At 44.0% G+C, this 18,778-nt stretch overlaps 1 long non-coding RNA gene across 1 annotated transcript; it reads left to right on the plus strand.

Annotated features, from left to right (window-relative positions):
* Positions 1–1,394: 1,394 nt before the first annotated feature.
* LOC140503793 (uncharacterized) lies at positions 1,395–6,048 on the plus strand. The gene is made up of 2 exons (XR_011966872.1): positions 1,395–1,844; positions 5,377–6,048. It is a non-coding gene; the product is annotated as an uncharacterized lncRNA (long non-coding RNA).
* Positions 6,049–18,778: the final 12,730 nt, after the last annotated feature.

Consider the following 18,778-nt stretch of genomic DNA (forward strand, 5'->3'; position numbering starts at 1 on the left):
AGGCAAGGTGGGACTTAAATACAGAAAAGAGTACAGGAGGGATCTGGGGGGAGTGGTCTGGTAGTCCTGGGTGATGGGAGGAGGGGTTTAGGAAGGGTCTTGAGGAGAAGTCCAAGGAGGGAATCTAAGGAGGGTCAAAGGCTGAAAACAGCTGGAGGCTATCAGGAGATAGCAGACAATGGAGGGTTTGGGTGGGAAGCAGGTGGGGCAATCTAGAGATAACAGACAATGGTCACAGATTTGAGTATGAAAAGCCAGGTTAAGTGAGGAGATTCCAGGGGACCTCAAGGAAGTTCCCAGAGTCTGAACCCCATCAAAGCCATTGAAGCCAAAGGAGATCCTTCCTAACCTTGCTCCTAAGCCTTGTGTAACACACATGAGCAAGAGTAGGAAAGGTTTAGTGAAGACTTCTCAGATTGTAATTCTTCTCCCAGGGGTGAGGTAAGACTGAGAAGCTCAAGGTTACTATATTTTTAGAACAGAATAATTCCATATAAGGATATAAAACTGTGTAGTACATTAGGGTCTCAATGATTGGATAAAGTTTCCCTAATTCTTCAATGTCTTCATTTCAAAAGGGATTGGTTAGATTTCGTGTCTAGAATGTAAGATCATATTCTCAGCTAATGAGAATAATGGTCAGTGGGGGGGAGGGACTTGCGTTAGGGTCTATATAAATCACTGCCTTTTTTTTGTCTTCGGCTTTTTCCTGCTCCAGGTGAACTGGTACAGGAATTGCCTGATTCTTGAGAATCTAGTAAATAAATCTTTCTGTCATCACTTTGAGAGGCCTTTGAGTAATTAATTTAAGTAGGGATCCGAGCCATCCCACACATTATCAACATTCATGTTGATTTTGTTCAAATAACTAAGTGGTGATGAATATATGGTCTTGCCTTGGTGTCAGTTTTCAGAAAGAGCTGATTTCTACTGTACTTTAGCTAAAGCAGACTCCAAAGTAGTCACATTCAATTCAATTCAATTAACATTTATTAAGTACCTACTATGTGCCAGGTATTCTGCTAGCTAAGAGGTAGAGATACAAACAAGAAAAAGAAAGACAGTCCTTGCCTTCAGCAGCTTACAATTTAATGGTGAAAATTGAAGTGGACATTATTCCCCCCCCCCAGAGCCCCTGGGTTGAGATAATGTCTGTTGAGTTTCTAGGCAGGGTTGGGCCTAGTAGCCACTTTCTATTAGTGGCTACACTTTCTGTTGTACCCCCTTTGCCTAGCAGCTGCCTGAGCCCCCTTCTCTGTTGTACCCCTTTGCCTAGCAGCTGCTTGGGCCCCTATCTCTGTTGTGCCCCCTTGCCTAGCAGTACCTAGGAACCCCTGTCAAAACTGTTCTGTGAAAAATGTGTGCTATTGGAACCACAAGGCTATACCGGGAGGTGCTAAGATGCTTAAAAGGCACACACACCTTTGTTCGGGGCTGCCACCTTTGTGGACAGCCACCAGCTAATAAAGACGCTCCCAAATTCTCAATTAACTCTTACCTGTGCTTGTCTCAGTTTGTCCATTTCACTTGGAGGCAAGATGGCCTTTGGCTCTGTGTGCACAGGCACCTGCCTGTGATTTTTCTTCAACTGAGACAGCCTTTGGCTCTGTGTGCATGGGCAACCTGCCCATGCTTTTTCTCGATCCATTCAACTGAGACAGCCTCTAGCTCTGTGTGCACAGGCAAACCGTCTGCCCTGGGCGGCCAGACTGTGCTTTGACTTCAGGGGGTGGCCACCAGGATTGATGTTCCCCAGCCCTGATCTCAAAGCACAGCCATGCAAACCAGGCTCCCAGTAGCAAAATTCTTCTGATCTGGCCATTTTGAGCACCCTGTCTATGTAGGTGAGTACTCTTGTGGAGTAAGTGGCGAGGCTGGACGCAGCGGGAAATGCCCTTACTGGCCTCCATGGGATGCTGCGTGAGGTCCTGTGCTGACTCTCCTGTATTTTGGGTTTCCGAGAGTCCTGGACCACTTGACTGACTCTGCACTCTGCTCTGCATCTGTCTGGCTCTTCTGTATTTTTGGGTTTCCGAGAGTCCAGACCACTTGACTGACTCTGCGCTCTGTATCTGTCTGGCTCTCTTGTATTTTTGGGTTTCCAAGAGTCCGGACCACTTGACTGAGTCTGCATTCTGCATTTTGATTGTCTCCTGTTTTGTGTTTTTGTTTGAGTCCGGACCGTCTAACTGTGTCTGTGCATTTTGTCAGTCTCTTGTTTTGTGTTTTTGTTTGACCCCCGGTTTAATTGGACTTTGTATCTTACTCTCCTTTCCCGGTCTCATGGGCCAAAGACATTCAGGTCCCAAGACCCTGTTGCAATTCATGATAAAGTGTTTTAAACAATTCCACCAAGCTGCAGCTGGTTATGGGTACACAGTCTCCAAGGAGAAATTAACTTTACTCTGTCAACAAGAGTGGCCCACCTTCGGGGTGGATTGGCCACCCAAGGGGACTTTTGATAAATCTATCGCAGGATGGGTGCGGAGAATGGTGAATGGGGATCCAGGCCATCCAGATCAGATCCCATATATCAGCATCTGGATAGATTTGATTCCCTGCCCTAACCCTAAGGTCTCTCTAAAGCCTCCCCACACACGGGGAAGAAGGCAAAAAAAAAAGAAAGAAAGAAAGAAAAGACACCTCAGAGATAAGGCTGTGAAACTCCCAAGTGAAAAGGAGGAGACTAGGCGCCACTGGACTTTGTTCCAGAGTCTCCCTCACTTCCAGTTGCAGTTTCACAACTTTTTCTTTCAAAAACATTTTTAAGGAGTGGACACAGATGCGAAATTTTCTTGAGTAAAAGTTAGAACCATCAAGATTTTTATTTTACTCTATAATCCAGAAATGGTGTTAGAGAAAGCAATTTGTAATCTGAATTTTGTTGAAAGTAAAAGATGTTGGAAAAGTTATGTTATTTAGAAAACCAGGTATTTTCACCTTTGCCTGTTAAAAAAGCTACAGCTAAAAAGCTGCCGTTTTAATGCTAAACCTAAAATTGTTAATGGATTACTATGTGTGGAAAGAAATGAATGGAATAATAATTTATTTAGACTGGTTCTGCCCCTTCAGAACAGTCCTCCTATATGTTTGGGGTTGGCAGGCATGGGATCCATGCCAATTCCTTTTGTTTTGTAAAACTGCCAAGGCCTCTTTCATGTGGACACGGTCATCAGTCCTAAGAAAATTGTTTGGCTTATATAATTCATTAACAATGAATGTGACTTGCTCAAAAGTTGTAACAATTGGCTTTTATATCAGGACAAGTTTTAAATTTGAGAAAGAAGGATCTGAAATGAAATCTCTTATGTATGTGAGTCCTGTTAATCGTCATTGCTTATTTCAACTCCATGGGAATACAAATAACTGTATTTGGCTTTAAATTGGGATTAGTGAAATTTGCTGTTTAAGGTAAAAGCATTTGGGACCATAAATATTTTTGTTTAAGTGTGAATTTGGGTATAGTTGCCTGCATTAAATCAGTATCTGAAAGAATATGCCACAAGTTACTCAGAGGGACTGTGATCCTGCATCCTGTACTGTTATCAGGTGAAATTTGTATCTGGAGAGGAAACACCAAGGGGACAATTCTAGACTCAATCTAGGATGGGATCCTCCTGGTCAGTTTCCCCACTGTGTCCTTTTATAAAGGAATGTTTCCCACCTGACTGTTCCTGAGTCTGGCTATAATACAGATACTGCATGATTGGAAAATTTCACCCCTACCTGAATTCAAACAGAGTCAAAGACATTCCTTAGCCAATGTGAAAATACAGTCATATCTGAAACCTGATTATTGGAACTTGCTATTTTAAGATTCCATGGGACTATTAACTGACAGTTCTTCTGAGTCTAACTCCAGGTGTGGATAGCAAGAAAGGTGGTCGGAGCCTCTGATCCATGATGTCAGTAAGCCTGTGATGGTAAAGTTGGGAGAGTGGCTGTTCAGCCTGGGCTGAGGTAGGATTCTCCTGACTCAATTTCCCCACTGACACATGGTGGATTTTAAGCCTGACTGAATGCCAGCTGACAATCTGCTCCTGCCTGGAATTGATATGAAATTAGGGAGATGTTGTTTCCCTGCAATGTCCCTACTCTTAGTGGCAATTTCCTATAGTCAAAAGTCTTGTAAATTTAATATCAGATTTATGAAATAACAGATTGTTGGTAGGGGAACATCTGAGGTTGTCTAAAATTAAGCTATCAGGTTTAGGACTTTAGATCTGAGTGTAAGATGTAAATACTGGATTCTAATGTGGATTTCTTAAATATGACAATTGGCCAAAGTCCCAATTTTGATTTTGTAGAATGATAAAGGTATAAAGCTTAAGAATGGTCATCTGAAATGGTATTAAGGTCAGCTTTGTAGGAGAGTAGACATCCAGATTTCTACCAGAAGATAAAGAATGTGCAGAGATGCTGTGCTGAAGATGACTGAAGGAGCGTCTAGAACAGAAAACTGCATCAGATGATATCCCTTCCCAGATGAGATGGAACCTCTGAATGGATAATTCATTGATTTACCTTTGTATCTTAAATCTCTGTATCTGTACTTATAACATGGGATAGTCCCCTTGTAAATAAAGGGGATAGATGAAGGGAAGAATATAAAGGGGAAAGAATGTGAGGATTGTATTTAATTTTCCATAAGGCCTTTCTCCTTGGATACCTGAGTTTCAGGTATCCAGGGCTTGTGGACGGTCGGTTGGTTTCCCCCCCTTACCAGCTACCAGCTTTCTTTGTGAAAGCACTGTGGGCTGTAGCTGAAACTTGGAAGTTACTCAAATCTCCCCTCTTTTTCTAAAGCCACATGAGCAATTAAGTGGGATTCTCTGCGTTAGGGTCTGTAAGTTGCCTCCCTCCACCAGGTTCCCTGACCTGATGGAGGGACGTCCCTTTCTCGAGAATTGTAATATCACCTATCACCCTCTGAATCTACAAGTTCCTCATACTGGTTAAAGACCCAACCCCTCCCATGTTGGGACCCTGTGAGGCAGGGTCATCTCTACGTCCAGTCTCAGCAGGAAGCAGTTTCAGAAGCTGAGACCTTCATCCCTTATCCCAAAATATGTTGGGTCCCATCTGCTTAAAAGGGGACAAGGTGGGGTGCTTGAGTACATGTACTTGGGCCCCAGAGTTCAGGCCAGGTAGAAAGGATGAATAGGACCCTGAAGGAGCATATTGCCAAGCTTAAACTGGCGAGACCTGGGTGAGTCTCCTTCCTTTTGCCCTGCTTCAGGATAGGTGTGCCCCCAATCCCATGGCTCTCTCTCTGTCCCCCTTCAAAATCATGTTTGGAGTAGCCCCCCGGTTGTTCCTTGAGCTGTTAATTCTGGGTGTTGGCTTCCCAACTTTTCTAACGTTGCCCTCCTTAAGTCCTTACAGGCTCTGCGTGAGGTCCAGAGTGCTCTCAGATCTTCATATCAAGCAACAACTACCCCGGAGATCCTCGCTTGAACCTCGGTGGACTGGGCCTTTTCAAGTGATCCTGTCAAATTCACCAGTTGTTAAGGTCGCAGGACGCAAGGCGTGGATACATAGTTCACACGTCAAGCCAGTTAGACCCCATTGGACTCTGATGAGTCCCCCGTTTAAATTAGTTACATGAAAAGGGGGAGTGAAGTGGACATGAAGTGGACCCAGAGCCCCTGGGTTGAGATAATGTCTGTTGAGTTTCTAGGCAGGGTTGGGCCTAGTAGCCACTTTCTGTTAGTGGCTACACTTTCTGTTGTACCCCCTTTGCCTAGCAGCTGCCTGGGCCCCCTTCTCTGTTGTACCCCTTTGCCTAGCAGCTGCCTGGGCCCCCCTCTCTGTTGTACCCCTTTGCTTAGCAGCTGCTTGGACCCTCCTCTCTGTTGTGCCCCCTTGCCTAGCAGTACCTAGGAACCCCTGTCAAAACTGTTCTGTGAAAAATGTGTGCTATTGGAACCACAAGGCTATACCGGGCTATTTGCTAAGATGCTTAAAAGGCACACACACCTTTGTTCGGGGCTGCCACCTTTGTGGACAGCCACCAGCTAATAAAGACGCTCCCAAATTCTCAATTAACTCTTGCCTGTGCTTGTCTCGGTCTGTCCATTTCAAAAATAATACAAAAGGAGTTGGAAAATAGAGCAGGGCTCTGGCAGAAGAGGAGGATGGGGTGGGGAGAATCATATTCCACAGAGTTGGAACCAAGCAGAGCTGCTTATGGAGAGTAGAGTTACCTAACAAGACTCATGTAAACAGATACTCTGACTCAATTCACTAAAACTGTTACTCAAAGTCAAGGTGGTTAGTCATGATTTCATGTGTCCCATGGATGGCATCCTAATAAAGCTGTCCCCAACCCCAGTATTCCAACTTCCTTATGGGTCCCACTGAACAGCAGGCATGTCCTGATTTAACCACACAACCTGACTTTAATGACATCACAGGCCCCTAGACTCAATACAGCCCCTGCCCCTAGCTAACCACTGCCCGCTGATTTGAACAGGTGTATCCTTGTACTCAACCACAATCATGTCATCCATTTAGCCCAAAACAGGACCACAATACCTAACTATCTGTCTTCACCAGACAAAACACAATAACTAGCCAGTCAGAAAGTGACATGACCAGAATGTTTGACCACCAAACCATAGAAGGGACTCCTCCCCCATTACCTAATTCTTTAACAAATACCTCCTGCCTTTTTTATACTCATAATTTTTATTGTGCAACCAATATCATTACATTGTAAATTTGCCTAATTTGCCTATGTTATCTTACTAAACTGCTGGTTCCTCTTGGAACTCAGCCTGCTTCCTGAGAGGTGACAATCTCAATAAATACCTAAACTTGGTTTAGAGGTGGTTTTATTTGAGATGACCCCCACAACACACCATGAAACCATAACACCACTGTACAGAAATGTTCCTATGGAGTTTGAAGCAAAAGGGTGGGGTGACTGTGTTAAGATCTTTTCTCCTATCCAAAGGAAGATATGGCATGCCTTTTGGTCATGTCTATAGCTCCTCTGGGACAACGAAAAAAAAGTTAATTCCTGGTGAGTGTCATTCTGCAAAGAACTGAAAAAAAACTTAGCTAGAAATGTGAGATCTATTACTACCTGTGTCTTGGAACATTCAGTTGCCCTTACTGTCATTTCCCTTCACCTGCTACCCCTAACCTTAGCTGACACAACTTAGTTGTAGGTTTGGGTCTATGAAATACTACTGTGGGCTTGCCCTGGTTGGAATTCCCAGTAGACTACTACTGCAATCAGTCACTGATTCCACAAGGATACAACTGCATCCTATATTCTGTGGTAGTCACAAGGATACAACTGTATCCTATATTCTGTGGTAGGCACAAGGATACAACTGTATCCTACATTCTGTGGTAGGCACAAGGATACAACTGTATCCTACATTCTGTGGTAGATACAAGGATACAACTGTATCCTATATATTCTGTGGTAGGCACAAGGTTACAACTGTATCCTATATATTCTGTGGTAGGCACAAGGATACAACTTGAATCCCTGAAGATGGTATTTCATAGAGTGTATGCTGGTATACAGAATGTCTGTAAGGATTGGCAGCTAAATTATAACCCCACTATTCTTTACAGTGATGTCACTTGCTGCATTTTGTAAATGAGTAGATAGAGCTATGGTTCTGGGTACTGATGATCTGAGTGGGCTAGAAGCATATTGTCTTCTAATATCAGAATGCAAAACAGGTAAAGAAGATGGATATTTATAAATACAATGCTAGGCATTCTTTAACAATCTGATCTTCTCCAGACCTTCAGTGCTCTAAGGGCATAGCTGTCTGATTGGCACAACCCTAGCTGAGATGGGGGCATCCTTACTGCCTAGGAGAGGTAAGATTGAATAGGATCCCCTGAATTCAGGAAGAGATACAGCAGAGCTTCCCAATACAACACCTCCACAGCGATCTAGAAAATGCACCAGATCAAATTTGGATGGGAAAATCTAAGGGAAAAAAATCACACTGGATTCTACTTCCAGCCTAGGTCAGTATAGGGAAATGGACAGGCCTGAAACTTGTCATAGGATCAGGGATGTACTTCAGAGCATTCCAACACACAGGAACTTAAAGAGGATTGAGACTGTACCAGGGCAAGGAGAGGTCCCAGATCCACCAAGGATCCTGACTTTGTTCAGGATGCAAAAACTGGCAGCTCTGTCCCACTTTTATAGATGGAGAAACTGAGGCCCAGAAAGGGGTCAGGACTTGTCCAGAGTCACACAGTGAGTATAGACTGATATTGGAACCCAGGTCTCCTTATGCAAAGCCACATATACTCATGATGGGGTCCAAGCCCAAATCGAGACCTTTTTCCCTTGGATGAGGAGGGCTTTTGTCCCATTTGTCTGAAGGGATTTGGAAAGCCTGGCCTTGGTGGGAGGGGCTTTCTTGGATTCCCTTTAACTGATTTAGCATTCTCTTCATATTCCTACCTTTGATTCTATTAGCATTCTTTTGATTCTCTACCAGCCATTACTTAGCATCCTTTTGAGGTCTTGTGAGTCACCAACCAGAATTGTGGATTGTCTGGACTACTGGTCACTCCCATCAGGATCCTCCCTGGATTTGATCTATCTCTGCTATCTAGACTATCCCTGGGACCCAAGACTGCTTGGTGACACCTGGATTCTTCCCTCAGTCTTTTTCTGGATTTAAGTTCCAAATTGCCTCCATGAAGGCAGACTCAGCAGACTGTCTAGCTGAGATTCTATCTGGCTCACTTGTTAATACAAGAGTTACAAATGCTTAGACTCCTTAAGAGTCAACCCAGTATGGTGATTCTTTAATAAACTTTGTTTTCCTTTGGCTTTAAGAAGACCACATTGAATCCATTTGAGCAGGACCCAGCGTGTCAGTATTTTGGGGTCCCCACATCACCCCAAACTTCAACACTCACATATACAAATCCAGAAATACAAACACACACTCTCACTCACAGATCCTCCTTCCCTGACCCTGGCTGGTTAAGAACTTGGCAACTGTCCAGTCATGTTATTGGGAGTGGAGAGGGAAGAAATAGAAATAAAACTCCTGCTCTGAGTTTTCAGGTTGGGGTTTCCTGTATTAACTCTACTACCTGGGATGGGAGGGAACTGGAGCCCTTACACTGGTGAGGAAGGGAATTGAGGGGAAGCCCTCTGGGGTAACTCCAATGTTACCCTATGGCCCTAACTCTGACTGTGACCCTGTATGGAGGGCTGGGAGAGAGAGAGCCCAGAGCTCCCTCTTGTAGGCTACAGGGGATTGTTTTTGTGTTCATCCTTCAATGCTGAAGAAGACCGTGCCATCAGAGAAATGATGACATGACTTGAACTTGACTTTGTTTTGAGTGAGGGAAGACTATGCAGGTCACCAGCCTTACTTCTCCTCCAGAGTCATCTGAATCCAGTGACCTGATATTCATCAGGATGACTGGAGATGACCTAGGATGCACTGGGAGACCTTGGACCTTTTAGGCCAAGGTCTTTGCAGGTACTCACTTAGGGTGAGGTAATGCCCATTCATTGAACAGGCCTGTTTAAGAAGTAGCCAGGGCATGGCCCCTTTAATGAGGTCAAGAAAAAGAAAGACATCAGGCTGGCTGGGAAACAGCAACAGCTACTACTGATAATCACCCTAAAGCTAGGAGGATCCAGAGGACCCCTTAGGCAAGGGCCTATAGAGCCTGGATAGACCACCAGTGCAGGAGTCAGGAGGACTTGAGTTCAAATCTCACCTCAAATACTTGACACTCACTAGCTGTGTGACCTTGGGCAAGTCACTTAACCCCAATTGCCTCATCTTGGGTCATCTCCAGTCATCCTAATGAATATCTGGTCACTGGATTCAGATGGCTCTGGAGGAGAAGTGAGGCTGGTGACCTGCATAGTCTTCCCTCACTCAAAACAAAGTCAAGTGCAAGTCATGCTAGAGGGGAGGAGCAATCCTGACAGTTCATGCAGTCATGTGTAGCCATTTTCCAGTCATATCAGACCCCATTCATGACCCCATTTAGGGTCCCCAAATGGGATCATGAAGAGTCAGACATCACAGAAAAATGACTAAACAACATCGACAAAATTGGCTGCTAAACCTTTCAACTCTGAGATTCTGTGAACTTGTCCAGAGGAGCTTGGAGGGAACATAAGAAAGATGGTACAGGCTAGGAGGCAAGAGATCTGGATTCTAAAGCTGAACTGGGCTTGACTTGGCCCTAGCTTCATTTCCCCCTCTATAAAATTAGGATCTTGATTCATGGAATCCTTTTTTCTCTGTTTTACTACAATATAAAATGCCCATTTTATTTAAGTTCAGATCTTGAATAATAATAATTTTCATTCTTATTAATTATTAATCATAAATTAATAAAAATAATTAATTTTTAATGAGGGACTTGAACAGGATACAACAGCTAGGAAGTGAAAAATTCCATCAGTTTGAGGGAGGAGAGAGCTGCATCTACTATGACCAGGTAATCAGCCTATTCAGACCCAGCCCTGCCCCTCGCTCCATCCCACCCCATCACTGTCCACTCCCCTAGCTCTCCAGCTGGCTCTTGGTTGTCCAGTCACCTGACAATGGGTCTGTTGGGAGCAGAGCAGGAACTCGGACTTCTCTCTTCTCCTGGAGGCTCCCCAGCCCTCACTTTCCACAAGACATTTCCCTCTCCACAAATGCAGCAGCCTCAGAGGGGCCTGGGCCTGGACAAGGCCCCAGGGGACCACAGGGTTCAAACTTGGACTCAGTTGTATAGGGGAGGAATTGATAGTGAGGATGGAGCACCCCCTGGTGGGGAAAGGAGGCAGGTGTAGGGAAGAGGTGCAGAGAGTTCAGAGGACTGGGGTTTCCTGGGTCCACTCTGAGCTACACACCCCCAGTCTGCCTCAGTTCTCCATTGACTCTCCCCTGGGGACAACACCAGAGATTTAGAACTGGAAGGGATTTAGGTCAACTATCCCACCTCTTTCAGCTCCCAGTGTACAGAGGTAGCATGCTTAAGGAAAGGGACCATGAACTCGTCTCAGGGCTTAGCAAAGTGCCCAGCACATACTAGGTGCTTAATAAATCTTATTGACTAACTGATGGATCACCCAATCTCAGTCGGCCACTCTGGGCAAGTCATTTAACCCTATTTGCCTCAGTTTCCTCATCTGTAAAAGGAACCAGTGAAGGGAATGACAAACCGTTCCTGTATCTTTGACAAGAAAACCTCAAATAGGGTCCATGAAAAATCAGACATGAATCTCTAGTCTCTTTGAGAGATACATTCAAACAAGGATTACACAGAGGTGAGATCACTAATTAAGAAGGAAAGAAATAGGTAAGAAGTAGAATACAGGCAGAGGGAGAGATTGTTGACTTTCTTGTCCACTCAGGAAGTCACCAATCAGAGTATCCTGAAGCAAAGCCCTGTTGGCTGGAGGAACCCTTGGATGACTGGCCTCTTCCTGACCCTGGAATTGAGAAAGGGCCCATCAGAATGGCCTTTAGCGAGCCAGACTGAAGTAGCCATCACTACAGCTACTAGAAGACACTCTGGTTGGCCCATTCTCATTTTCTGAATCTTTAAGCAAGGGAATAAATTTGTAACATGTCACAAAGTCAGTATGGGAAAGGGAAGGTGGAAAGGTACTGTGAAAGACAGACAGGAGTGCCTGGCATATAATAAAGGATTATGTGCTTGTCAACTTTCTTTGTGCCATCTCTAGAACTTTACTACCTGGTCTACACACACACACACACACACCCACACACACACACAGTGGGAGATGTGAAAGACTGCAAGATTGGTATTTGCCAGGCCTAGAGGCCTGAGGGCTACCCGAGTCTTCCCTTACCTCACCTCCCGAGGTCTTTGGTTGGCCAAACCAGATGCTCGTATGAGAGAAAGGATGTTCCAGAGTTGAACAAGGGTTGAGCTTTATTTCAGGGTCTAGTTACAAGTGCAGGGGAATTCTTCCTTAGGAGGGAGCGAAGAATCTCCCAAGGAGGCAAAGATCTTACAATAAGAGATTGGAAGTAGAAGTACAAGTGGGGAGAGAGGGGGAGGGGAGAGAGGAGAGAGGAAAAGCGGAGCCTTCTGTCCTGTCCGCTCCGCGCCCCTCCCGCCAAGAGCACTTTCAGGCTTTCCTGATCCTACTTAAGCTCTCCAGCAGCATAGTTTGCATCTGAATACCATGCTGTTAGATAACAATAGTGTGCCCAGATCCGGGACAATCTCGAGGGCGGGGAGAGCTCTCTCCCATCACGTTTCTCACGGGAAGAGGCGGAAATACACGAGATAGCTCGGTTCACCTCGATTCCCAGTCGTTTCCTGGGGGGTCTCGTGAGAACTCTAAGATTTAGAAGTTCCCACCTTTACCCACCCGAGACTGTCCACATGGAATTGAGCTTCCAACCCTAGCAGGTATTCATAGCTCATCTGCATCTTAGGTACCCTCTGTCCCTCTGACTGTGGGATGGAATGTAGAGCAAAGAACTCCTCCAAAAGCTTCTGTTTAGAGATGGCTCCCAAACAGGCCAACTCTTCTCCCCCTACCAGGTAAACTCCTTGGAGTGAACTCCACCCTGCACCAGGGCCAGGTACCATCTGCCTGGGCACCTCCATCCCCCCACTCCCCCACATAGACACCATTATTCTTCTTTCAGTTTCTTCCTCCATTTGACTGTAAGCAGTTTGAAGGCAGGGACTGTCTTCTGCTTTTCTTGGTATTCGCAATGCTTAGCACAGTACCCAGCACACAGTAGGTGCTTAATAAGTATTTATCATCTCCAGAGATGCATAGACTCTTTATCTCCAACAAACTCCCAGATGAGGCAGGACCAGTGTTCACACTCCCCTCAGTACTGTGGTTTCAGCCTTCCAGGGAAATCTGAGTTCAGGCTTTAGGGATGTTGCTTGGAAGTGGTTGTTATAGGGTCCTTTATATAACAAGAGCCCCTTGGGAGGTCTTTTAACCTTCCACCCCAGAGTTGAATTTTCTAGTTTAGAGAGGTGGTGAGATAATACCTAGCTTGTCAGGGCTGCCAAGACCAGGAGATCACTCCTTCAAGGAATCCCAGAGGCAGAAAAGGCTCATTATTAGGTTCAGTCAGAGCAGCAGCATCCTTCCCTTGTAATCTGCTCTCCCTGCCCCCCCAAACCCCCTCACCAATCCTCTGGAAAGCTCAAAATTTCCCCAGGTTTCCCCACACCATGACTGCCTTCCCCCACCAACACCTCCAAGCAGCAACTTTCTCCCATGGTCATTCAGCCCTTTGTTCCATCTAAAAAACTACACTTCCCATCATCCTCTGTGCTGAGATAAGACTACAGAAGCCTGGTTCTGTCTTTATGAGTCCTCCTCTGCACTGCACCTTCCCATGACTCTCATCCCCTAACACACCAGACTAACCAGAGGATGGAGCTTCCAACCTGCCCCCATCACCCCTTCTAGACCCTCCCTCTGCTGCCATCTCCCTACAAAGTCTCCTTGGAGAGACCCTCTGTCTCCTGGTCAGTATCACTCTGGCCAGATTCCTGTGGCTCCAATCTACTGACCTTCAGGTCCCTGACCCTGTTTGACAAGGAATTCAGTAACCTGATTTCACAGTCTTCTCTTCCACATCAATATTGCCCTCAGACTTGGGGAAATAACAATAATATGATCCTGGGCAAGTCACTTCACCCCTGAGGCAAGTCTGCCTCAGTTTCCTCAACTGTAAAATGGGGATAATTCTAGTGCCTAACTCTCAGGGTTGTTGTGAGGCTCCAATGAGAGAATGTAAAGTGCTCACACAGCACCTGGCACGTAGGATGCTGCGCTATATCAATGCTAGCTAACAATAATAATAAACCATAGTAATAAAACCACTCATGTGTATAATAGTGATGTCAGGTTTGTGAAGGGCTCTGTTATCTCATTTGTTATCTATTATTGTATCACCTTCACATCTATTATTGTATTCAATCTTCACAACAGCTCCAGGAGGTAGGTACTAAATGATCCCTACTTTACAGATGGAGGCAAATGAAACTGAAAAGGCTTAAGTGACTTGCCTGGGGTTTGGCATATAGCTAGGAAGCACCTGAGGCAGGATTAGAACTCACATCTTCCTAATTTCTGGTCCAACACTCTATCCACTTCCCCACCTAATCACCTACTTCAATATACATTTTGATTCACCTTATCCTCTCAAGTCATCAACCTCATCATCCATGACCTATTTTTCAGCCCCCCTAATCCATCCACCTTCAATTTCACCATCATTCATTACTGTCCTACCTCCAAGATCTTGAATCCTGATATGCTCCACTCTGATCATCACTTTTTTGCCTTCTCATCTCTCCCTCTGCTCATCTGTAACAGCAAACACCCTAGCATACCCAGGTACGTATGCTAGTACAGGTTCTTGGATCTGCTTTTCTTAAAGGAAAGCAACTTTAAGGGAGTCAGTCATCTTAATTTAATCAAACACATGTATCATTCACTTAGTTCAGGGGGAAAGCCAGCACCTTGAACTTCAGAGAAAATACAAACAGAAATTACAAATAGAGAAAATGCGTGAAGGCCAACAGACAGGGCTTCTGACTCTCTGACCATAACCAATATATGCATCACAGATCAACAGACAGATCCAACTCTCTTACCATTACCTACATACATAGTTACCAGAGAGAAATGCACCAACATCCAGGTTTTCAAAGCCTGGGACTCTGTAACGGCTACCCAGAATCTCCTCTGGCCAAATCACAAGAACACTCTTCCAATGAGTGAGGCCTGAAGCAAAATGCTAATCTCAGAATATATAGAGAGCCAGAAGGTATCACAACCCACACACTTCAGCGTCTAATTACCAAAAGGTGTGAGAACCTTCAAGTAAACAAACTTACCCTAAGCAAGCTTCCCTTAATGGCTCTACTTGAGACCTATTAATGGGCAGGGAAAATCTTCAACTGTCATTAACATTACATCATTTCCCATACAGATGATGCCTAGATCTCATATAACCCTCATGTCTCCACTGTCCTTTGTGCACAACTGCCTTATGGGAAATTCTGCTTGGCTGTCCAGAGAGCACCTCAAACTCAATATATCCAAAATGGAATGAATACCTCTCCCCTTCAATATATTCTCCTCCCCCAAAAAGAGCTTCCCTTCTCTTATCTTCTCAGTGGGTTACCCTCTAAGTCATCCCTGGCTCTCCCTTCTCCCTCACTTCCTCTCACTTGCCAAGTCTCAATGAATTTTATCCTCCGACAATCTCTTCTATCTGTCTACTCCTCTTCTTAGATATCACCACCCTAATTCAAGTTCTTATCACCTCTTGCCTCTGTAAGGCAGCCTCCAAAGAGCTGTCAAAATTATCTTCCTAAGGCACAGATGTGGTTGTGCCACTCCCCTTCCCAGGAACCACTGGAATAAAATGCAAACTCTTCAGGGGAGCATTCAAGTTTTTCTATAACAATGTTGTGCAACTTCAGTAGAAATGGGACTCCTAGTCAGTATATAAGCATTCCTCAGGGCCATAAATTGATTTTGTTTCAAAATGCAATATTATCTATGTTTTATTGTATTTTTACTTAGTTAAATATTTCCCAATTACATTTTAGCTTGGTTCAAGCTAGGCTACCAGTTTGTTCCCTTCCTCAAAGACCATACAGAAGTAGAGAGGATTAGGCTCCTGTGACCAAAAATATTTAAGGGAAAGACATATGTAATTTTAGCCACATCTAGACAGCCCCAAGTGAACACGCATAACCTACAAGAACAAAACAACACAGCACACACGCACACATCCCTCTACCTATATTAGTGATTCTTCAGTACTCTGAAAGAGCTATCTCTCATCTTCATCATTGACTCAAGCTCCCATCCATCGTGTTCCTCTAATTTTAGGGGCCCAAGCACCTGGTTCCATTTAACTACTTAAGAGTCAGATAAACTTTTACAAAGAATAATTACTTCAAAGGGATAATGTATGTTCTTGTTATCCCTTTGAAGTACTGAAGGATTCACATGGGTGAAATGTAACCCTCCTGGGCCTTAATAGAAGCTAGAGAATCATTATTATAGATAGGAGGGTATGTGTGTTCACTTGGGACTGTCTAGAGGTGGCTCAAAAGGAGACAAGAATAAACACACACACACACACACACACACACACACACACACACACACACACACACACACACACACACACCCAGAGTGTCCTTCCCCCACTATCATCTAAGGAGGACTTTAATTCCTTCCAGAAGGAGAAGCAAGAGCTTGGGGCTAGAGGCTGGTCACTTTGTTTCCATCAGAGAAATGAAGTATTAGGCTAGAATTATATCTCTTGGTTCCCTTAAATATTTTGGGTCTTAGGGAAGTCATTGCTATCCCTTAATGGAGGAGATCTCTTAACTATATACCCAAGGTTCGGCTCCTTTCCAACCAAAGGACATTTCCACAATGAAGACATGTAGTGAATGAAAAAGAAATCTATTCAAGCAAACAGAAATCAGAGCAAGTGAACACATTAGAAAGTATACATAATGGATACATTATGTATTATGGATACATTATGTATTATGAATACATAATGAATAAATACATAATGAATGAGGTCTCCCACTGGGAGCAAAATAATTCTGCTCAACCAAGAGAGAGTCTCAAATATCACTCAAAGGGAAATTCCCTGAAGTCTCTAGAATAGAAGTTGAGTATGGGGATGAAATTGTGGTATCTATTCCTCCATGTGTCATTTTTCTCCCAGTGTCTTTTGCTGTATTCGAGAAAGTGAAGAGTATAGAACCACATATGTTCTTCCTTGAAAACTGAAAGCCAGAAGATCAAACTCTCATCTCTCTCAAGTTCTCCCCAGTTCTGCCTCTCACAAAGGAATGGAGCTTTGAATAATCAGTCTATATCAGTGAAGACAGTCCCATGAAAACGGCATTTGAGCCACAGGTTACATAGACAAATATACATTGTCTGGTCATGGCTTAGTCAGCAGAAAAGAGAATTACTGGATAATCAACATAAGCTAGAGGTGAGTTTCTTACTGAGCCCAGTTTTTCACTGAGATCCAGTCTCTAATCTGGTAGATATGGTCTAAGGAAAGAGCTCAGAACTATCCCCAAGAGATCATAAAAATGGGAAAGGGTCCCACATGTACAAAAACATTTATAGCAGCTCTCTTTGTAGTGGCCAAAAAGTGGAAATCAAGGGGATGCCTATCAGTTGGGGAATGGCTAAATAAATTATCGTATATGAATGTAATGGAATACTATTATGCTATAAGAAATAATGAACAGGAAGACTTCAGAGAGGCCTGGAAGGACTTATATGATCTGATGCTGAGTGAAAGGAGCAGAACCAGGAGAACTTTGTGCAAAGCAATGACCACAGTGTGCGAGAGTTTTTTCTAGTAGACTTGGAACTTGATTGCAATGCAAGGACTTAAGAAAATTCCCAATGGTCTTTTAAGGCAAAATGCCTTCCACATCCAGAGAAAGAACTATGGAATTCAATCGCAGATTGTAGCAGATCATTTTCTTTTGTATTACCTTTTGGTTTGTTTTATGATTTCTCCCATTCATTTTAATTCTTCTATATGGCATGACTATGGTGAAAATGTATTTAATAGGAATGTATGTGTAGAACCTATATAAAATTGTATGCCGTCTCAGGGAAGGAGTGGGAAAGTAGGGTGGAGGGAGGGGGAAAAAATCTAAGTTATGGGGTAGTGATTGTAGAACAGTGAAAATAAATAAAATTAATATTAAAAAAAGAAAGAGCTCAGAACTCTGTGAGAGAAAGGCAATACTTCACTGCTACTTGCTCTCTGGCATGGGGAAACCCCTCAGAGCGCAGCCAAGCAGCAGCACTAGTGAAGCATCTGCAAATTCCAGGCTAAGGGTCTCTTCCCTATCCAAAACAGTCTTTCAGCAGTAAAGAGTTTTAGCAATGCAGAGAAGAATTGTAGTCCAGTAGACGGGCAGCTGGATTCCAGAGTAGCAGGATATTCTACTCCAGTAGGAGAATAACTTAGCCCATCAATGGAGCAAGAATAGGGCATATAACCGGAACAATCCTGAGCATCCCAGCTTATCAGGAAAGCCACCCATCTAATCTAGACCCCTCTCATCAGTGATTTTTATAAAAGTATTGAGAACTACAGTTCTTGAGTTGTAAGTTTTCCTGGACACTACCCATGTTCTTCATTCTCTTAGCACTTTAAATGTATACTCACTTCCCTCCATGGATTCTGTGTGCATTAGTAGGAGATAGTGACCCAAGTTTACAGGTGCAACGTTATGTCATTGTTATTTTTGCTTTTACTTTTGAGTAAATGTTTGTGTTAAGGGTTAAGTCAGTTATTGACTTATTAAGGGGAAGCACACTGATGGGGGCTCAGGGGCTATAACAGTGGAAGTGTAGATCTCTCCAAATCCCACAAGGTTATCCCTAGAATCCTGAGAGTACCTGGAACAGTTGCTTCCATGCCAGTCTGTGAGTACACGTACAAATTGGAGACTTTAACATTCCTAGAGAAAGAAGCAACCCACAAAAAGGGTAAGAGAGGAGGTGGCCACATGTTACAAAGGAAGGATAATTACACCTTTCTATTGGCTGCCAGCTCTTCCTTTCCTTTGAAGGTCTGCCATCTCCTCCTCCTGAGGAGCTAGTGAGCCTTTGGTAATTGCCATAAACAGGAGGCCACTCAAGAGGACAGAAGAGTGACCATGCTGATACATAAACATACTGAACTAGTTGTTCTCCCCTTCCTCTTAGTTGCCTTTGAGATTCAGACTAAGC

The sequence above is a fragment of the Notamacropus eugenii genome, chromosome 5 (assembly GCF_028372415.1).
Source record: "Notamacropus eugenii isolate mMacEug1 chromosome 5, mMacEug1.pri_v2, whole genome shotgun sequence".
NCBI lineage: Eukaryota > Metazoa > Chordata > Mammalia > Diprotodontia > Macropodidae > Notamacropus > Notamacropus eugenii.